The sequence below is a fragment of the Pyxicephalus adspersus genome, chromosome 7, assembly GCF_032062135.1.
Source record: "Pyxicephalus adspersus chromosome 7, UCB_Pads_2.0, whole genome shotgun sequence".
Taxonomy (NCBI): Eukaryota; Metazoa; Chordata; class Amphibia; order Anura; family Pyxicephalidae; genus Pyxicephalus; species Pyxicephalus adspersus.
The window spans coordinates 57,144,620-57,165,003 of NC_092864.1; the positions used below are offsets into that span (position 1 = coordinate 57,144,620).

Genomic DNA, 20,384 nt, shown 5'->3' on the forward strand with positions numbered 1-20,384 from the left:
CTTTTGAAAGGGAAAAGCTTTTAGTAATAGATTTTTTATAACAAGTAGCCAAAACTTTGCTCTTTTCCCGATAACCTGGTACTAAGCAACACAATGAAACTTGGAAAAACTTGGAAAAAGTTTGAAGACACTGTTTTTGGAAAAAGTTTGAAGACAGAAGGGATTGAGGCAGCTATTTTACTGTTGCTTTTGTTTGCAAAATGTCTGAAAAGAGTCCTTTTCATTCTTTTTCTAAAGTGGAGGTCATATTTTCCCCATGTTCCTTGTTTACCTAAAGTCTTGTGTGCCTTTAATTTAAAAAAAGAAATACAATAACCTAAATTTGTGTATTCAGATCTTTTTTTTCAATATATCACCAACGGCTTGACTTCCTTGCTAGCCAGGCCTATTCATAAGACCTACAGGGACAGACTCACATGACAAGATACATGTCAACCTCCTGGATGTCCATGTATAGATCGTATTCTGAAGTAATTTGCTGACCTGCCACTTGCACAAGCATGCACGGCATGGCACAATATAGAGTCACATGCCTTGTCCTTTGCAGAGTTTGTCTTTACAATTGTACACGTGGGATGGCAGTGTTATCCCAATGTATAGTATTCTCTCTGTCTATTTTTTCCAATTGTTATTCTAAAATGGATGTCAGGAAAACAGCAAATTGTTTTCATACGTACCAATTTTTTTTTCCTATTTTGTCCCCATGGCAGCATACAGTTCCCACCCTTTCTGAGGTTGATGTCTGCGAATGGGAATGTTGTGGCTGGGAAGGATTGAATTTTATTTTGGGGGTCATGCTATGGGGTTGTAAAGGGGGGCTCCATCCCCTGCATTCATTGCAAGACACAGTCCTATGTTACATCATCAACTACTTCTTAAAACGCCTTCAAGACTTGGCTACTGGACACAACTGAAAAACAAACTCACTCACTGTAGAAAAATCTCAAATCAAATTACACAGCAGCACAAATAAATATTTAAACTTAAGGCAGCAGCAGCAAAGCCAGAAAGAAATAGTTCTGCCTCAGATCATCACCTACTGGGAGGTCCCAAAGCAGTGCTATAAGATTGGCAAAATAATAACAAAATAATAGAATAATTATTAAAATGATACAAACCTAGTCAGACTGGTACCTGCAAAATATTATGCTCTGCAAGGTACTAGCAGTTGATATGCAAGGCTGTAACCTAAACGAGGCATGTAAAAGTGTTTAATCACTTAAACTTTATCCAAAGACTGAAAATCAACTTCTTTAGAATGCACTTGTGTGGAGAAAGTATCTTTATTCAAGCTGACATCTGATACCACTTTAACTAGAAAAGTAAGTCTCAAGCAGTCTGCAGTCAATAAGTACCAAAAATGGAGGCTTGTAAGAAAATGTCACCAGCTTCGAGATTCTACACACCAAAGTAATGCCTGGTACATGTGCTATTTTCTAAGAGAGTGTTATCAATGTAATATAATTCAAATACCACCTACGAGAAGTTGTAGTTTCCACAGTTTTTCCAGTGGGAGGAATACCTTAGCCTGGTTGATATCCAAGATCAGACCTAGAATTAATGCTTCCACCATTTATTTATAACATTTAAAAATGAGTGGTAGGGAAAAACGTTTGCAGAATGCTTTGGTTTATGCATTCTGCAGGATAAAGGTGATGAAGATGTAGCAGGGTAATCTTCATCATAAAGTGTACCCCTAACTGAATTTTATCAGTACCAACACCAACTCCTTCTCCGGAAATACAAGTGTTGTGGATGCTTTATTGTCACTCCCTAAGGAGGCCTTTCCCTCATCCAACTCTTCTTTACCCATTTTCAGGCTTCTCTAAAGAAAAACAGTAAATGTAGGTGATCATTTCTTGTTCGACAGACACATCCATCACATATTAACATCAGGGCATTCAAAAATGAGAATGGTCCTGGAATGATCCATAAAAAAAAAAGATGAAAAAACAACCTCATCTGATTATTTGGCCCAGTGTCTGTAGGCTAATCTGCGCTGTCCTATCCATGGGAAGGTGGCCATGATTACATGGGGCATACTGCCATAAATTGAGTGGCAGCTTATAGGGGCAGAAGTCTCAGAGCACACTGACCTCAAAACCCTAGCCTTCACGTAACTGAAAGAAGAAGAACCCTAACACCCTCACATACCTCTGTAAAAGTACATTAACTTTCTTAGGTGCATCAAAGGATTATTCCACAATCTACAGTCCTTCATCAAAGTTCTGCCTAAAGTCCCCGGTGTCCACCCTATAAATTGTACGACACCACCAAGCTGAGGTGCTGCCAGCCTACAAGAGAGGACACCCTGATTGACCATTCAGCTGGCTGGGTATATGTGACTTAAAGGAAAAAGACCCTACAGGCTGCCCACAACTAAACTGTGGAGACAACCACATTATATATTATATTATTTTTTCATATAACTATCTACACCCTTCAATTAGAGAAAAGTTCAAGTGTTCAATACAGAATTCCCTACCTATATATAATCAGGCATCCTTGATAAACAGTAAGTACCCAGTATATGATCAACTTTTTTTCTACACTGACACTTCTACAATACTTTCTGCAATAAAAGGCTTGAAAGATGTTTAATTAATACAGAATGCGTTGATTACATATTTTGTAAGAGAAAAGTGTTCAAGAAGGTAAGTAGATTTCCTATTAAAAGGTGGAAGGTTCACCATATCAAAAATGATTATAGTGTCAATTATGGAATCTGCTTTCACTCTTGATTGTAATGTATTAGTTATTTCATAGTATGTTATTTTTAATATATAAGCTCAAGGCACTTTATGTTGTGTATGTTAAAAGAGTGGGAAAAGTTGTCTTTTTTTTTTCTTTTGTTAGACATGTATGACATTTGTGATTATTTTTTGATGTGTGAGCCCAAGGCACTTTATATTGTTTTAGGTTGTTGTAAGCATTAAAGGTGTCTCCTCCAGAGAATGTTCTGTGAATTGTGAATTGCGGATTCACTGCTATTTAAATGTTTATTTTGTTTTGTAACAGCACTGCACCGCATATAAAATTTATTGTATTAGGTAATGATTTAAAGCACAGATGTCATTGCCCTCCCTTAAATAAAAAAGAGACTATAGGGTTATAATGGAATACTTTATATACAATATCTCAAACATAAACTTAGGTTATTTCATTAACAATTTTATTTTAACAAAAAGATTTTAGTATAGGAAAATAAAATAAAGCATATAAGACAATAAAAAATATGTAGCATACTAATATGTAGCATACATAGCATAGTTCACTGACCGCTGATTAGAATCACATCATCATATTAAAACAATGTCACCTTCTGCCACCTTGTGGCCAACTCTCAAAAATGCACTCACAGTAGGAAATGCTGCATTCTATATGTAAGCATATTTATGGTTGTATTTAGGTCGAATAGACAGGGGAATAAATAATAAACACACCTATATGTGTTTTATTGTTTAGTTATTTAACTTTAAGAAAATACTAGATACTCTTACAAATTATCTAAGATATATGGCTTCTAAAATCTGATATGATCATTTAAGGCCTAGTACAATCCATCTGATGCCGGTTTTGAACTGGACTTTCTGGTCCAATCTATTTGAACTTTTAATTAATCACTTGCAAGTCCCATAACACAGTGCACACACATATAAGGGTCTGTTCTTCTAAATGTTTTTCCCAAATACAAACATTGAGAACTTTGGATATCCTTGATTGTTCCCAAATGGTCTTTAATTCCATGGGTCTAGTTTTTTGGCATGTATGAATTAAACGTGTAAACTAGTAGAGGACTTTCTGCTTACAAGGTTTACTTGAAACCCCATCTACCTCTATTAACACATTCCCATAAAAGCCTTGTGGAAATTACAGGAATATTGTTGCAAATCTCATTATCCACCAAAACGTGCCAGAATCTCTCTCCAAGATGAGAAAACATACTTGTTATGAATTGAACTTTGTATAGTATTTATGAGATATTGAATAAAGAATTCTCACTATTCACTAAAAACAAATCCTGCTTTTTTTAACCCTTTCTTAAATAGAAGTTAAATACATTGAACTATTTGTCTTTTGGCATGTTAGCTGGGCACGACCCAAGGAGTGCTTTTCTCTGGTGCATTTAATCAATGCAATTTGTACAACAGCATGCCAATAGCCTGGCTGGACAGGACAAAGATACCATAAATTCTAATTTGGCACATCTATACATATTATAAATAAATACATTGTTTAACAGACAATAAAGCACAACTTTTCACTAATTTATAGGAATCATATAGGAATCATATATGGCAGATAAGGATGCCAAAATACAAATGCAACTAAAAACAGCACTAGACCCTATGAAGAAAAGAAATTAAATGTAATTCAAAGTAAAGGAGACATTTACTAGGCAGTAAATCATTAAAGGTCAATCTAAATCCTTACATCCATATGATTAAACTCATCAACATGATATTTAATAGACAAAAACATGACTGAAATGTCTTCTTCCAAAATGTTCCTAAAGCTTAAAGGACTTAGATAAGTATTAACATAAAACACTACATTGATATAATTTACATCTCACTTGTATGTTTGTTTATGCGTGATTGGCTTAAATACGTAACATAAAATGTCTTGCATTATTTCTGACACTTTTTCATCATTGGCAGGCAGTAAGACATCTGTATCTGATTTTTTCACAGTGAATATAGGAGGAACAGGTAAGCCCTTTCCTGATTTATCTAAAAAAAGAGGCCCAATGAAAAACAGATTTGCTTCAAATGGGGACTTCACTTTCCAGTAAGAATGTTTAGTATAGTATGAGAGGAGAAAATCCAGGACTGGAAGCCATATTCCCCTTTTTGGATACCCCAATGTATGGGAGGAGAATCAGAAGTGTATGCATGGTTTATACGTTCCCATATCAACATTATTGGCAAACAAGCCTCCTTAAATGCCTGGAACACTGGCATTTCCATCTTGCATGGTGTAAGGCAAACACTTTCTTTACCCAGAGATCTTCAGCCACCATAGCCTATTATTCTGCAAAAAAAAACAAAAAGATGACTTCTAGATAAAATTAATAACCCGCTGGTATGAATTACCATATAATCAATCACATGGGATACTTTAGCTGTTTTTTTATATGTATAAAAAAGGATGGGGAAGATGACAGCAATCAATTAATTTTCAGCATTTACTAGAAACTGAAATATGAATTTCAGGGTGAATGTGCCTTTTAAAAAAAATCTCCATAATAAAATGGAAAAAAATTAATACTGAACGCTGCTAGGTTCACCCTTCCTGACTGGTATAATATATACATTAAACCATGCATATGGTTGGGACTATTTGCTGTTCAGCTCTGGGATCTTCCCAGGATCTAGAAAGGAACCTGTAGTCAATGATGTCAATGCATGAGGACGCACCCAGAACCAAAGCCAATAAGGGACCTGGACAGTGGACATGGAGATGAGTAAAAAACATTTTTATCATATATTTTTCACCAAAGATGTTTACCCAGAGGTAGACTTTCACTAAATATTCAAGCAACACAAGGTGCTTTAAATGATAACCCAAAATGAATTAAAGCTGGGCACAGACAGGTATTGTAGTGGTGTTTGGTTCTAGCATCAGACACCCCCAAAATCCTTGTGCCATGCTGATAATTCCATGCTTTGTGATAGTTCAATCTGTTCTATAGAAGAGGGAACAGTCAGATCTGCTCACTTAAAAAGAAAATTTTTAACAAGCTGAGAAATCTCCCTGTGATATATTAAGTACCTCTGAGTTTTGAAGGAGAGTCAAGCCATAAGGCCATACAGAGTGCACTGTCCCCAAAAATCACCCAAATCATAGACCTGTATGGAGGAACCATCAGAAAATGTTGCTTCTGTTGGATACTTTCATTACAAAAGTAAACCTCAAACACTACAATCACCTAGCAGATGTCTTATATACACATATTTACACATGGAAGACAATAAATGCTCAGTAATAAGTAAAGATATCTTTTTGGATCAAATCACTTTTGCAAAACATGCAAATGTAATATCCACAAAATGATACATTATCTCCACGTTACTGCCCATAATGCAGTACTAAGAAGCAAAACTGGATCATCCATAAGGCAACCCCAGGGCCCAGTGGGTGTCCAGAGAACCCAGCTACAGTGGTTTAACCTGTGTACTGCTTTATCATTGCACAAAAGAGGATGGACAGGTAGGCAGTTGGTGTTTTAGGGAAACATAGGGGGAACAGTGGGAGGCTTTTGTTGTGCCTTTTCCAATATTAATCAATTTTTTTTGAGGGGCCAAAACTGTTACCTATGCTGCCTTAACCACAATTTCTGTTTAGACACACCAATTAGTTCTATTCTGCACAGTTAAAAAAGTAGTTGAAAAAAATGGGTACCTAGTACTAGCAAGGATGATCTCCTGTGGCCAGCCAATACAACTGTTTTAGTTTTTGTATAGTGGAAATGAGTGTGATAGGATTATCATTTTTCATAACTGATGAGCACATAAATAGGACTGTTGAGAATATGGTATGAAGGAAAAAAAAACAATTTAATTTAGAGCTAAGAAAAAGTGTGTATCCCTTTAAAAATAATATATTTTTTGTACATATAAGCAGTACCCAAATATATCTCCATACCAGTCTTCTGTCATCTATTACACAGTAGCTCTCACATTGGCCCTTATTTATTAAAGCTCTTAAAAGGCTTGCTAGGATACATCTTCATCAATGAAGCTAGATAATCCAGCCAACCTGGAATGAATTTCTTCAAAGTAATTTGCTTTTTGCTAGCAAATGTTTTGAATCCTGGACCAGATCCATTACAGGTTTGCTGAATCACCCAGCTTCACCGATAAAAGTGTATCCTCACCAGCCTTGGAGAGCTTAAATAAATCAGGCCCATTGTTTGTGAATAGGGCAGCTTTGTTGAAACAATTCGCTTTGTAAAAGAAAAAAAAAAAGAGCAAAGGAATAAAGGAAAAAGGAAAGGCACACAGATGATGTGTAAATGCTGTTTCATTGTTTTAGGCTGCACTGTAATACATTTTCGTCTTATAGAAAAAACCTAAAACTCAACTCTAGTCCTTTTTTTTTTTGCTGCTTTAGGGGTCCTAAAAATGTTTTAATATGTATGACTTTTCTCTTGTTTAAAAACTTTCCCCCTGGAAAAAATTATTTGGGTGCTAGATGTCCTCAGGCCACCTGAGCCTATACACAGACACAAATGTCTTGGTCATTTAAATATGAATAGATGTTTAAAGGTATTAGAGGATCATATAAAAGGAACCTCACATTAGTTTTGAGAATATCAAATAACACTTCATAAGGGATGTTTGCCTGAAAAATATTTGTAAATATAATAATTTTAGGATCTGCCAAAAGTAGATTTTCCTGTTAATGAATGTCACACCCAGGAGTTATTAGGTATCTCTGATGCAGTCCTTTAAATGATGACATTTATTGCTACTTTCAGATATTCAGTATGATGAATTCCTTCAAATGAATATTGAATCTGTATGTGAAATTAGGGAAACCCTGTGATGTACATGAACCATGGTATTTTGTACACTTGTTTTGTACAATAAAGAGGTAAAATGGAAACTAGAACAATACTTACCTTAAATTTTCTATCTACATGACATCTACATGACAGTCAACTTCTGCAGGATGTTTATCAATACATTTTAGTACCACCCCACTCACCACCCATAATAACTAGATATCCCTTCTCTGGGTGGAGTATCTCTGACATCTGCATTCCATTCAAAGATTGCATACAAATACTACAATCTGGGTGGGAAACAGTTTTTAATCTTAGAAGCAGCAGACTGGATTTTTTATCCAAATTCACCAATAGTGAGTGTGAGACAGGAATGAACATGTTACTGTCTTCTAGATCATCTAAATGGACACCATCCAAGGTATACCTATGACATGAGTGGCCTCAGCAATCTCCATCTACTGTATATATTGATGGATTTTTCCATTGCTGTCAGAGCTGATGCCAGTAGGCAAGCTCCACTTGAATTTACTTTTTTTGCTATGTTGATTCAGCACATCTTTAAAGGACACCACATCATAAAGCAGTAGTGTCACAAATTCAAAAAAAATACTCATTTAAATGACCTTTTCAAATCCTAAAAGTAAAACATTCATGTTTTTCTATAAAATCAAAAGGTAATAAAACACGGAACAATTTTACTAGGAAGTAAGGCATACGGCATACGTTGTTCAGAAGCTTCGCCCACTTAATACAACACACACATTTGTAAGTTTATTGCAAATAGGAACCCGGGAATGGTGGGAGGTCACCTCCTGCTCATCCAAACACCTTAGGCTGGGTGGTGCCCCTTCTAAGATGGTTTTGACCTAAAGCGCCTATAGGCAATATAGATCTAGTGGTTCCAATGACTGGGACACAACCAGGTCCTCTGATATCAGAATACAACAAACCCAAACATCGTGCAGTTTTGGTTTGCAGTTTCCATACAAACGTTTTGCTGGTTTTTAGGTGACTGTGTATGGTTGCCACAGACTATTTGGTGTCCATGTATACCTTACAATGTACTCTAAAAAATAGAATAACTTTCATCTCTCTGCAACTAATATTTCAGGTGTTATCAGAGGTGAAACTGTTCCCTGTGAAATGAATTATGATGTGGAGCCGATATCTGGTGACCGATTCTCTCTTGCCTGTTCAGGAGGCACAGAGCCTGAGGAAGCCTTTTATTGAGGTGACAACTGGTAACTTTTGCTAGACATAGAATTGGCAGATGTTGCTATTGAATAAGCATCTAGGTGTGAATGCCAAGCTCAGGCCCTGCCATGTGTACAAGTGGCTAGTACTCACCTTAAAACACTAAGCTCACTGGTTTGAGTTCACAGCTAGAGCACCATTGGTATGGCGTATGTATATTTTATTCTCTGTTTGCATAGAATTTATTCAGGCCTGCTAGTTTCCTCCCAGAAGTTATTAGTAAGTTCACTGTCATCTCCAACCCAAATAAGAAAATGGCCCTCCAATGTGTCAGGATTAAGAATAATGGGAGGGCGTCTATTAATTGGTCAAGCACAGCCAGATCTGTCAAACCCCATCCAGAACAGTCTGTGCTCAACCATGCTTCAACAAAATGCTTAGGTGACATTATGGATATAGTGGACCCCTTATGTCTCTTTAAAGAGAACCTATCATGCATTTTATGGGTAAATCTGTTTTAATTAGCAATTTTCCATTAAACAGTACACATCAATCAACATTGTAATGAAAAAAATCATGAGGTGCATAACACCGCAGCTGTGTCAATAGAAAAAAATACATTATATCTGGAAATAAAACAGAGGTTGAGAGGTGTTGGGAGGCACATTAAACACATCATTTTGGGCATATGGGCTTAAAACCAGATGGTAAAATAGACATCATTATATTATAAAAATATTAATGTGCATTTTAAACCATTGCACTGCAGTAATGCGCATACAGCGCCATTCATTTTGCACTAAAGCAAAGCGCCATAGTACATGGCAATGCACAGTTGTTGCTTAGTGGTGCAGGTGAAAGAAAAATGTGTCTATTTTACATGAGAATATCGTGATAGAAGATACATCATATAGGGCACTGCTTCAGTAACACATTACATAATTACTATTAGGTTTAACCTATTTTTTACCCAAAAATAGGGCACAGTGTTTTATCATTAATATGATATGTGACAATTTAAATGATTTTTGATGGGTTTGATTTGAAGTGTTCAAAGAGAGACAACACAGAGACTTGCAATGAAAAACATTTAATTTTATAGAGATAGATGTAAAAACACAATACAAAAGAATTAGATACAAAAAAAGAAATTTGCCTGCAGAAACATTCATTTCAAAGAATTTTACATGGTCAGGTTCAATGCTTGGTAGATGACCAACAGACCTGTAAGCAAGCATACCCATATAACAAGATCTGGTAGAAACTGCAGATTAGGCATGGAGCCATCTGTAAATTTCACAAGACGTGAGACATATGGAGCCATCTGTAAATTCCACAAGATGTGGGACAATGGTCAGTGTTTGACCAATGCTGACCAATGATCCTTAACCAGCATCTTACCTTTAGGACTGACAGCTATAGGATGAGTTGCACTCCTCTTTAATGACCTCATGTATGTTGGAGAGACATGCTATGTTGATGAGACATTACACATAATAAATAAAAATGTGCCCAGCACATGTAAAGCCAACAGTTTGCTGTTGTAAACGGCCAGAGGTTTGTTTCAATGCATGTGTGCCAGCAACATACAATATATGTTGATGGCAGAAAAACACCTAAAGTGGCTTTATCATTTATACTTTCTTAAAAGTAGCCTGCCTATACTTATCTGTGCAGTCTAGAAACTTTACTTTCATTAAAAGTTACACTAGCTGAGCTGTTAACTGCATCCAACACACTTCTGGGTGTGTCTGATGTTTAGTCTTCCTTGTGTGCTGTGGTCCACCCATTGCTCACATCACAAAAGGGATCAATAGAAGCAACCACAACACACAGTGGGGTTCCAGGTATCAGGGACAATCAGCAATGTGATAAATGCCAGAGTTTTGCAAGCAGCTTGTTTATGTTACAAAAAGAATGTAATATATTGCAGCTTTCCAGTATTTACCTCTTGTGTAAGCATTATTTCGCTTTCTTTATTCCTTACTCCCTTTATCTTCCTCTAGTAACCCTGAAAGTAGAAGAATTCCTGTCCTAGGTTAACAACCTTCACTGACGGTTACAGCAATCTGGGGAATTTTATTATACCCTTTATAGTAGAAGTCTGATTCCATGAACAGGTAGTGTTTCCCTTGTAATGGTTATGCCATTGCAGAAACACAGACACTGATAGAAGTTTAGAATGTCTGCTCTGTTAATTGTAATCAAAATTTGATGTTTTTTATAGTATATTATAATACTATATATTAAAATTATTGTAATTATTAACAGAATTACGCTATAGGAGGTAAAGTGGTCAAATGCTTAAACAAGGTTATCTTGACATGAAGGTAGCTGATCATGCAAATAATACTTAGCAGGAATGAGAGAAACATGGACAGCACTATATAAGGGCTCACCTTTCAGGCACTGAGTTCCCCTAACGGTGGTTTCCGACCTGCCTTGAGATCGAGTGATCCCACTTGGCTCCCAGTCCAATCACTCACACAGCAGTGCTGGTTCTTAAAGAACTAGCGTCTGCATATTTGACAGCTGGCGGCAGTGACAGATACTGTACCACTTACTGTCCCCCCTATTCATTCTTAATGGGGCTGCTGCAGAGAGAAGCTACTAACAGCGTCTTCCCTGAGATAGTGGTTGACGAGCATGAGGAAGCGTAACTGCACTGAAACCTTTTGGCCAATGTGAACGTAGCCTACATGCCCCAATAAGGGGCACACTGAACCGATCAGCCAGAGGCTTCAGATTTGGGTCCAGAGGGATTGGTGGGGGTAATAAGGTGGCCACTGGTCAGTATTGCTGGGTGAAATTCTGTGCTGCGGCTAAAAAAATAAAAAAACATTGTGTATGCACGTGTGCCCTGACTTCTGTACCTGCCCAGCGCAGTCTGTGAATTATGGTCTTGGACTTTCTGTCATTGTGCACACATATTGTGTGGAGTTGTGGGATGTACGTATATGCCAGGATTTCATATCTGAATTAGCTCATCCCAAATCTTCATTCCCAAATCTTCATTCACTCACTGAATTATTGTTGCCCAAGACAAAGGGTCTGAGGTAAAAAAGCTATTCTCCTTCAGATCTTTTTCAATACATCCTTCTTAAGGGCATGATCAGACTATTGGTATTTTACCATGTCATTTACCACCCCCAGCACCTGGCAGTGCTAACATGCTGTCACTACTAGCCCTGCCTGAAGTGACTTTTGAAAAACATTTGTAAATGCCTAAAATGCTTGCACAAGAAGAAATTCAAGTCTATGAAGACTGCCACCCAATAATCCCACATTCTCTCCTTTTCTCTCTCTACCTCACTTTCCTCTTCCTCCTCTATACATAAGTACTCTGGTTGCAATGTGCAGTGATCACAACTTCCCCTGCTGAGATATAGTGAACATGCTCAGCCTGTATCCTGTAAGCACAAACTGAACACACTGACATTATACTGACAGCACTATAACACAACAACATTTCACACTTACCCTCTAAACATGGCGGCATTGGTGAGCAATAAAATAGTCTGGCTGACAAGACATGCATTCTTCTTTTTCTTCCTGAATATCCTTTTTATCACACCCACATGTACTAAACCCTTCCCCAAACTTACAGCACATAGATGTTTAACTTGTTTACTCATCGGCGTGGTGATGACATTGGTGCTTGGATAGCTCGTAAAAAAAAACAAACATGGTTATTTTATCCGATGCTTGTTTTGGTGGTTTGGACAAAAAGAGTTAACACAGAAATGGACAGCAAGGTGGCTTAGAGGTTAGCATGCTGGCCTTTGCAGCACTAGGTCCCAGGTTCAAATCTCAGCCAGGACACTATCTGCATGGAGTTTATTTGGATTTCCTCTGGTTGCTTCCACATTCCAAAAAAAATCATTCAGTTTGGTTAGTTGGCTTCCCCTCCAAAAAAAGTTGACCTTAAACTGTGAAAAAGACTATGGTAGGGACATGCAGCAAGTGCTGTATAACAATTTTTTTAAAATGGTGGTAGGTTTTTTTATTGTAGGGTATGCATCCTGTGGACAGGGAATAGATGCTTTATTGCTTCTACAATAAAACAAATTTACCAGCCTGTTTGTAAGCTTTTCTAGAATGTACACATGACTAGCTCATTGTGCATTCCTGCCATATCCTGGTGCCAGACTGGATGAATTCTCATGGGCATGTACAAAAGTTACATCATTTCTAATGATGTAACTTTGTCTAATGGACAAAGATCCCAAACCAGAAAATAAACAAGATATTAATGTTTCTAGTCCCAAGTGTGTGAAAATGGGGAAGTACTTCCAAAGTCTTTAATCAACTTCAAGAGGTGATGTTGTATTAATGAGAATCGGTCACCTGGACTAAGCTATCACATAAGAATATGTATTAAGAAAAAAAACTTAAGTGAAGTTAGTAGTTGTTAGGATTGTGCCATACATACTAGTATGTACAAGTATTAGTAGTATCATCTTACATGGATGGTTCAAGGGAGAACTTTCAGGGTAATCTCTAACACAACCATAAAAAGTATCGCTTATGAACAATTGTGGGGGCAATATTTGTTAACAGAAAAAGGTAATTTACTGTTTATGTGTACTTAAATGAAATTAAGTGTATATATTTTTTTTAACTAAAAAGAAAAAGCTTTAGCTGTTAAAAGGGTTGATCGCTAAACTTTCATTGATGAATTACACATTTAAATACAATTTATATTTTAAATTGAAAATGTATTTAATAAAGAATCAGCATCTTTTGTTTTATTTATATATATAATGAACTGCTAAGGAGTACAAAAGAGCCATAAAACCTTATACTCTTTTGGGAGAAAAAACATTCCAGTAACGTTAGATTTATTCCTGTTTCACCCCATGTTCTGCATTGCATAGTATCACTGCCTTTCCAGACTGAGCCTATTGGCAAGAAGGCCAGGTCCATTGCAATACCATTTTTCTGCAAGATTTTACCTGCTCTACATAGATAAATAGTTGTACCTTTACAAGTACAGTCAAATTAAAAGACACCCTCTTTCAATTTGAAAGATTATTTTTTTAAAAAAACATTCTTTATTTAAAACTTTCAGAGGGGGGTACAGAAAATAAAAGGGGAAGCATGAAAATATGTACAACAACATAAAACAGCATGAATGTGCAAACTTTGCGTCAGTTATTAGAATACTCCAAACCAATTATTATAGAGTTGATATCGATTTAAAAGATTTGCATATCAGGACATAATTAAAAAAAAAATCTGGTCCAGTTTTAAAATGAGGTAAACCAAAACTTCTGCAGTCATTGAGGTGATCACATTTGCTGATGATCATCAAAACGTTTTGTCTTCTTTATACTATTTTTCCACTTCATTTCTACGTAATAAGCTTACAAAATTTATTTTTAATTTGAAAAACATTGCTTGTCTTTAATGTATATCCTTATTAAGGCAGAATTACGTTTTATAATTAACATTTTATTTCGTTAGGGAAAAATAAAGGTAAAAAACATAACCCATAGTATATCAGATGAATAAAAAACCTTTAGCACAATACATGTAAGTGGTTACAAGTTGAGGAAAAGGTTGAAATCCCTTAAGAATCCTTTAGGTTTGTGTATGAACAATTTCCAATCACCTAAGGTATAACAGACATAAGGGTGATAACAACCAGGGAAAAAAATCCTTTTAAATATATCTGTGTCTGAAAGGTTCCAGCCTGTTTAGTTTCATGTGAGCAGAAATATAATGGTGTATTAGTGCCATGCCTTCCTGTCCTTGTGTCACCTGTTACCAATTTGTCTAGGTGCCACAGGGACAGTAAATAAATAAATGTATAATAAACATTAAAATGTATGGAAATTAAAGCTACACATATATTTGGGCTGAATTCTAGGCAAACAGACAATTATAACATGTTATTACACATATGTGACTCTGTCTAAATATTTTTTTTATTCCAACAGTGGTCTTGTGGTATATGCATTCATACTAGTTGGACATGGCCAAGATAGTACCTTATGGCAGGGCAGTCAAGCTATGCAGCCTAATTTAGCCTGACTGGACAAAGAAGGAGCAACCCCACTAACAAGGCCATCAATCTGTTCACCCTGCTCTATCCTTCTGTCAGCAGGTTACCAGTCTTATGCACTAGAAGTACTATGCAGAAGAGCCTGATTGACTCACACGGCTGTCTATTTCTCTCCCAGTTGGAGCCCTGGGAAAAGAGGGAAATAACAGAGTATCTATTAAGACATATACAGGTGCATCTAATAGCTGTACTTAAAAAGCAGTTACTTATTTTTCAATGAAAGCATAACTGGATTAAAAGGTATTTTAACATTGCCTAGAATTTAGCTTTAAGCATTTTATTTTAGCATTTTCATGCCTACTTTTTGACAACATGAATACTATATCACGAATATGACTATACAAGGTAAGGATTAGTCGTTTTCATGCAATACTAATATAGATTTAAAAAAAGGGTTTTAAATATTGTTTGATTAAAATTTGTAATTTGCACATATTTTTTAAAAAATACATGCTTTAACTATTTGCAACAAACCTTGCCTCTATTTTTTGCACACGCAAAATAAAATGATCTTTTGTTTATAAAATGAGATTGTGTAGAATAAATAGATACAAACTATGTGAAGCCTACAACCTGTTTGTCATGAAATGACAATACACCACTATGCCCAATATTGCTCATAGGCATTCTTTCTCTCACCATTTCTCTCAGGTGAATGTGAAACCCATGTGCTATCTTTTGCTTGCAAGCTCCATGAAGAAGCAGAAAGCCTGGGAGCCATGGAGGGTAGGGACGCTGCCACTTCTGTTGCTCATAGTAATCAAGCAGGTTTACAGCCACTCAGAGTACCCCAAACCGGGATATAATGTCATTTCCATGATGGTGCTGCCATTGTTAGGCATCAAAAAGGTTCACTGAAAATATATTGCCTTTTTTCCCAAAGTTGTAAATGCATTCTTTCTTGTTGAGTATTTCTGGTTTAGTAGGCGACAGCAGGGCCAAGATCATTACTCAAGCTTGCCTATGAGCCTTTAGTGTTTAAGAATACGCAAACCCTGTTCAGTTGAATGGTATTAACTACTACTAGCTATGCAAGCCTAGATACTCCCCAAATGTTTACACGTGTGTATTAGTAAGTTCACTTGCATAGTAAACACAAGCTGCAGTGCACAAACAGCTCCGGATCTCAAGGCAAGCACATTGAAGCTGTCTGCAAGTGGCAACCTTGAACCAAGACAAAATATCAATAGGTACATGCTGGTGAATTAGTATAAGTAGCTTTTATGAAAGTAAATGAATAAAATCCCAAGGTAAACATTGTACATTAGATTGAAAGTGGAAATTGCAGCACTAGAAAACAACCTCTACTGCTTTCACATGTGCTGACAGGAACATGCTAACAAAAAAATAAATAAAAGATCTATAGGTGTGTTGTTGCACCTTTATTGACTAATCATCTGGTTGCAGTTATAATACTATGATAGCAATATATAAACATTATAAAATGCTGGAAATTATAATGGCAGAAATGTCCCATCCTGTTGTAGTAGTATCAGTTTGTAATTAGACAAAAATCAGGTTATGAGGCTTGGATTAGATCATTATTACAGTATCATAATATACAAATAACATGCACCAGGGTTTTAACACTAACAAACACCAGCAACATGTGTTTAAACTGTCTGCACAACTGCATTGTAAGCACAAAAACACAATGTCAATGCTCTACAGAAACAAAGGTATCACACATCTACATAGGAAGTCATGTAGGAAGATTTACACTGTGATACAGAATAGATACCAAGAAATGGGCATAGATAGAACACATGTTACATGTTACATGTTACAAGGACCTAATGTTGAACTGGCTGCATCACAGTGAGAGGGGGTCATAGCATTCCATCCAACAAGGCCTTCAGCATAATCTGGGAAGCTTTAGAATATTAACCTTTGTAAGAAATATAAAGTTGCAGAGATAAAATGCGGGTAAAATAGAGCTTGCACCAAAAAGCCTGAATATTGTACCAAGCACAGCCCTGTAACCTAGACATACCCAGGCAGCAGTGAAACAATTGGGAATAAAATCACCTGGCTATGAAAGGGAAATCTAATATCAAGTTAATTGTGGATAGATAAAAGATAGGTGAAGAAAGTGAGGCCCGGAGATATACAGTTAGGCGTAGGGCCGGCATTACAGGGGTGTGAGGCACCAGCAATAGGTAGGAAAGGGTTAAGTGGTCTGAGAGCTGTAGGGAGGGCTAGTGCTAGCAGGAAAGTTGGGGAGGAGGGGGGCTTAAAAGAGTGGCGTCCAAAATGTGAGACCCTTGTAAGAAATATCATTTTGCTGAGTTTTGAATTTAAGTTGTTTTGTTGCTATATCTTGCAGATAATTGAGTTGTGTTGAAACTAGTTATATCCTCCTTATCAGTAGGTCAATACTTGCTCCATCCTTACAACAGAGAAAATCAAATTCTTAGTAATTAAAGCATAGCAATTCCTAATATATATATATATATATATATATATATTATAGGAAATACATCAATCTTTAAAGGAATACAGTGTCATTCCCCTAGGGGAAGGCCTATGCCATCATCAAGCAGAAAGGTCCAATAACATATACTTAAAAAGTATAATAGTCTAAAAACGGTTAAATGGGTCGTCAACCTTTTGACACCAAAAAGATGTGAGCATTTTTCTTTTTCAGCAGTAATTTGCCAACAGTGTGGTCCATCATCAGTGTTTTACCTGTGAACTGAAAGGATCTGTTTCTACTTCTAGCTCCTCGTATGCACCCCGACTTCTCCTTCACCCACAGAGACAGACGTCTGGAGAGATACCCCAATAACACACACACATGCTGAGTATGGTTACAAGAGTATTCTATTCGACAAGGCGGTCTTTTTATACACATAGGCAAACATGGGAGTGGTGGTTGTCCATGTACATAATTTCCACAGCTGTTTAAGTTTTGGCCATATATAGTGTTATTTGAGGCATACATTGCATTCCAAAGAATTTCGAAATTTCGCCATATGGTTACAATTAAACGGAGTAGATAGAAAAAGAAGAAATACAACTCCTTATATGGAAATATGGCTTATACAAGTATTTGGCTCACATTAACTTAAGCCATAGTCCTGTAACAATACTTATTTAACTCTTCATGAACCAGTGTTCCTCTTGTCCAAAAGGTTATCTGTACAGTTTCAAATGGTGTCTAGGTAATAGGTCACAGTGTATAAGTGCAATGACAGCACATCAAGTTTTCCTTCACTGTGAAGCTAGCAGAGCAGTATTAGTTTTTGATCAAAGCAACATATATTTTATCTATGAAAGGACCCCCTAGATTTTTATCCCACACTGTATGATGTCTTTTTCCTTAAACAGTTACACATGATGTTTGTTAAGTCATGACCTTGTGCTTAAAAAAAAATTAGCTATAAGTATTTACAAGTCCTGTACTGTGCAAATATAACTATGTGCTCCTGGCACATGTCACACTGACCTGTTCTCAAGAGGTATCTGTATATTATCGTATCATATACCAAGCTTGATAAATAAAGCAGTGGTATACAGATATACAAGTCTAAACTATAAAAGATAAAGAAGTCTGAATGTATTCTTATAGTGTTTGGATGTATATTCTCTTAGGCTTTTTAACCTTATATTGTCCCATTACAAACTAAATATATGTTTATTAAAAATTCTGTTGTTTGTTTTTTATTTTAAGAGTAAAAAGGTGCAGCACCGCCCCTTAATTCTTGATTGCCTAGGAGCGCAAAGACTCCTGGGATACCTACATAACGCATCCCGCGAGGCTCTTGGGTGCAAATTTTTAGCCTTTTTGTGCAAAGAGATAAATTTGCATATCTCACACATGTGACATCGGCAAGATTTTTTTCCAACCTACGTCACCTGATCTCACGCTTGGGTCGGGTGACATAGGAGGAAGAAAAGGAGAGGATGGCGGTGCCTGGAGCGCCAGCTCGGGGACGGTTGCCAGGACGGCACGGCACCCGATGCAAGACACCTCCGGATGGATCGGACTGCCCTACAGGATTGAAGGTAAGTGTATTTTTTTTGCTTTAGGCACTTTTTAGTTTAGTTCCTCTTTAACCACTTGTAGAAGACTCATTGGGGGGGATAATGAATAGGCATTTTTGGCAAAATACCTGAAGCATTTGAAGCCCCAAATTCAGGAATTGTAATGCTCAAGCACAAATTTTACTCCACCTAGACTTGGACCAAAATCTCCAGTAAAGTGAATTCAGTCTAACACATCCCCAGCTGGAACAATCTCTTACTTTCACAACAAGGTAAAAGGGTAAGTTAGCTTTTAGTACTGGCCTTTCTCAGGTATGGGAAAGAGAGTAAACCATAAAGAGGAGGAGACTGGAAGAAAGAATGGATAAGAGTACCACCATCAAGGAGGTGGGTGGAGAATCCTGAACTTTGTACCACCTAATTCCTAGATATGCACCATGTTTCTAAAACAAATAATACAAAGTTATTAAATATTTTGGTTTTAAATGACAACAGCTAAGTTCAAGGTAGTTCCACAAATTTCCCTAGAGCAGTGATTTTCAACCACTGTGCCGCGGCACACTAGTGTGCCATGAGGGATCTTTAGGTGTACCGTGGGAAATTATCCAATTACCATTGTCGAGTGTCTGTGCTGTAGTGACTGGCAGAGTAATGTAATACTCTTCCATGTCAGTGGGTGGCNNGCTATACGATCGTTCGTAGATATCGTGCAGGATCGTTCGTCGTTCGTTTTCCAACGATAATAATTGGAAGTGTGTACGTAGCTTAAGTTAGCTTTTAGTACTGGCCTTTCTCAGGTATGGGAAAGACAGTAAACCATAAAGAGGAGGAGACTGGAAGAAAGAATGGATAACAGTACCACCATCAAGGAGGTGGGTGGAGAATCCCAAACTTTCTACCACCAAATTCCTAGATATGCACCATCTCAAAATGGATAAAACACAAAAACTGACCAGTTTACCAAAAAGACTTCTCTTTAAATTGTTGGTGGTGATAAGCATCTCCTCAAAGAGGAAAAGAAAATGTATGACATGTTCTGCCTGGATGACATTGTTGGAAAAATTATTTGCAGGTAAACTGCAATCAGAAACATTTGAGATTACAAATGCTGGCACCTTCATCCTGATCAGTTTTAGAGCATATCACTTTCCTTATGTTCTACATGGGAAGGGGTCCAGCCAACCACAAGTTATGTTTCTAAAACAAATAATACAAAGTTATTAAATATTTTGGTTTTAAATGACAACAGCTAAGTTCAAGGTAGTTCCACAAATTTCCCTAGAGGACTGCAATTATGTTACTGATAAACGTGCCACTTGTTTTGTTTATTACCAGCATACACTGAAGGTTGGTAAAAGTTTCTAACAATTGTTTAGGTGACAGTAATTTTAAGTATAATGTTTAGGTTTGATATCATAACTTTGCATGCTTGGCTCCTATTCATTGTGCTTTGTATAAAATTCCATCTTGGCAGACACAGAGCCTTCAGCAAGGAGAACAATGAGCAGCACAGCAATGACATGTCAATGACAATTGTACTCCAAATCTGGTAAAACTAGCAGTCTGAGGCAGCAGTGCCTTAGATCTCACACGGCAGATATACAGCAATGAGGGTTTAATGTA

General features: G+C 36.8%; 1 long non-coding RNA gene across 1 annotated transcript; it reads right to left on the minus strand.

Moving 5' to 3' along the window:
• Positions 1-4,253: 4,253 nt before the first annotated feature.
• On the minus strand, positions 4,254-12,581 carry LOC140334568 (uncharacterized). Its single transcript, XR_011921599.1, has 2 exons — positions 12,188-12,581; positions 4,254-5,034 (listed from the first exon to the last, which is right to left on the minus strand). It is a non-coding gene; the product is annotated as an uncharacterized lncRNA (long non-coding RNA).
• Between the last annotated feature and the right edge of the window lie 7,803 nt (positions 12,582-20,384).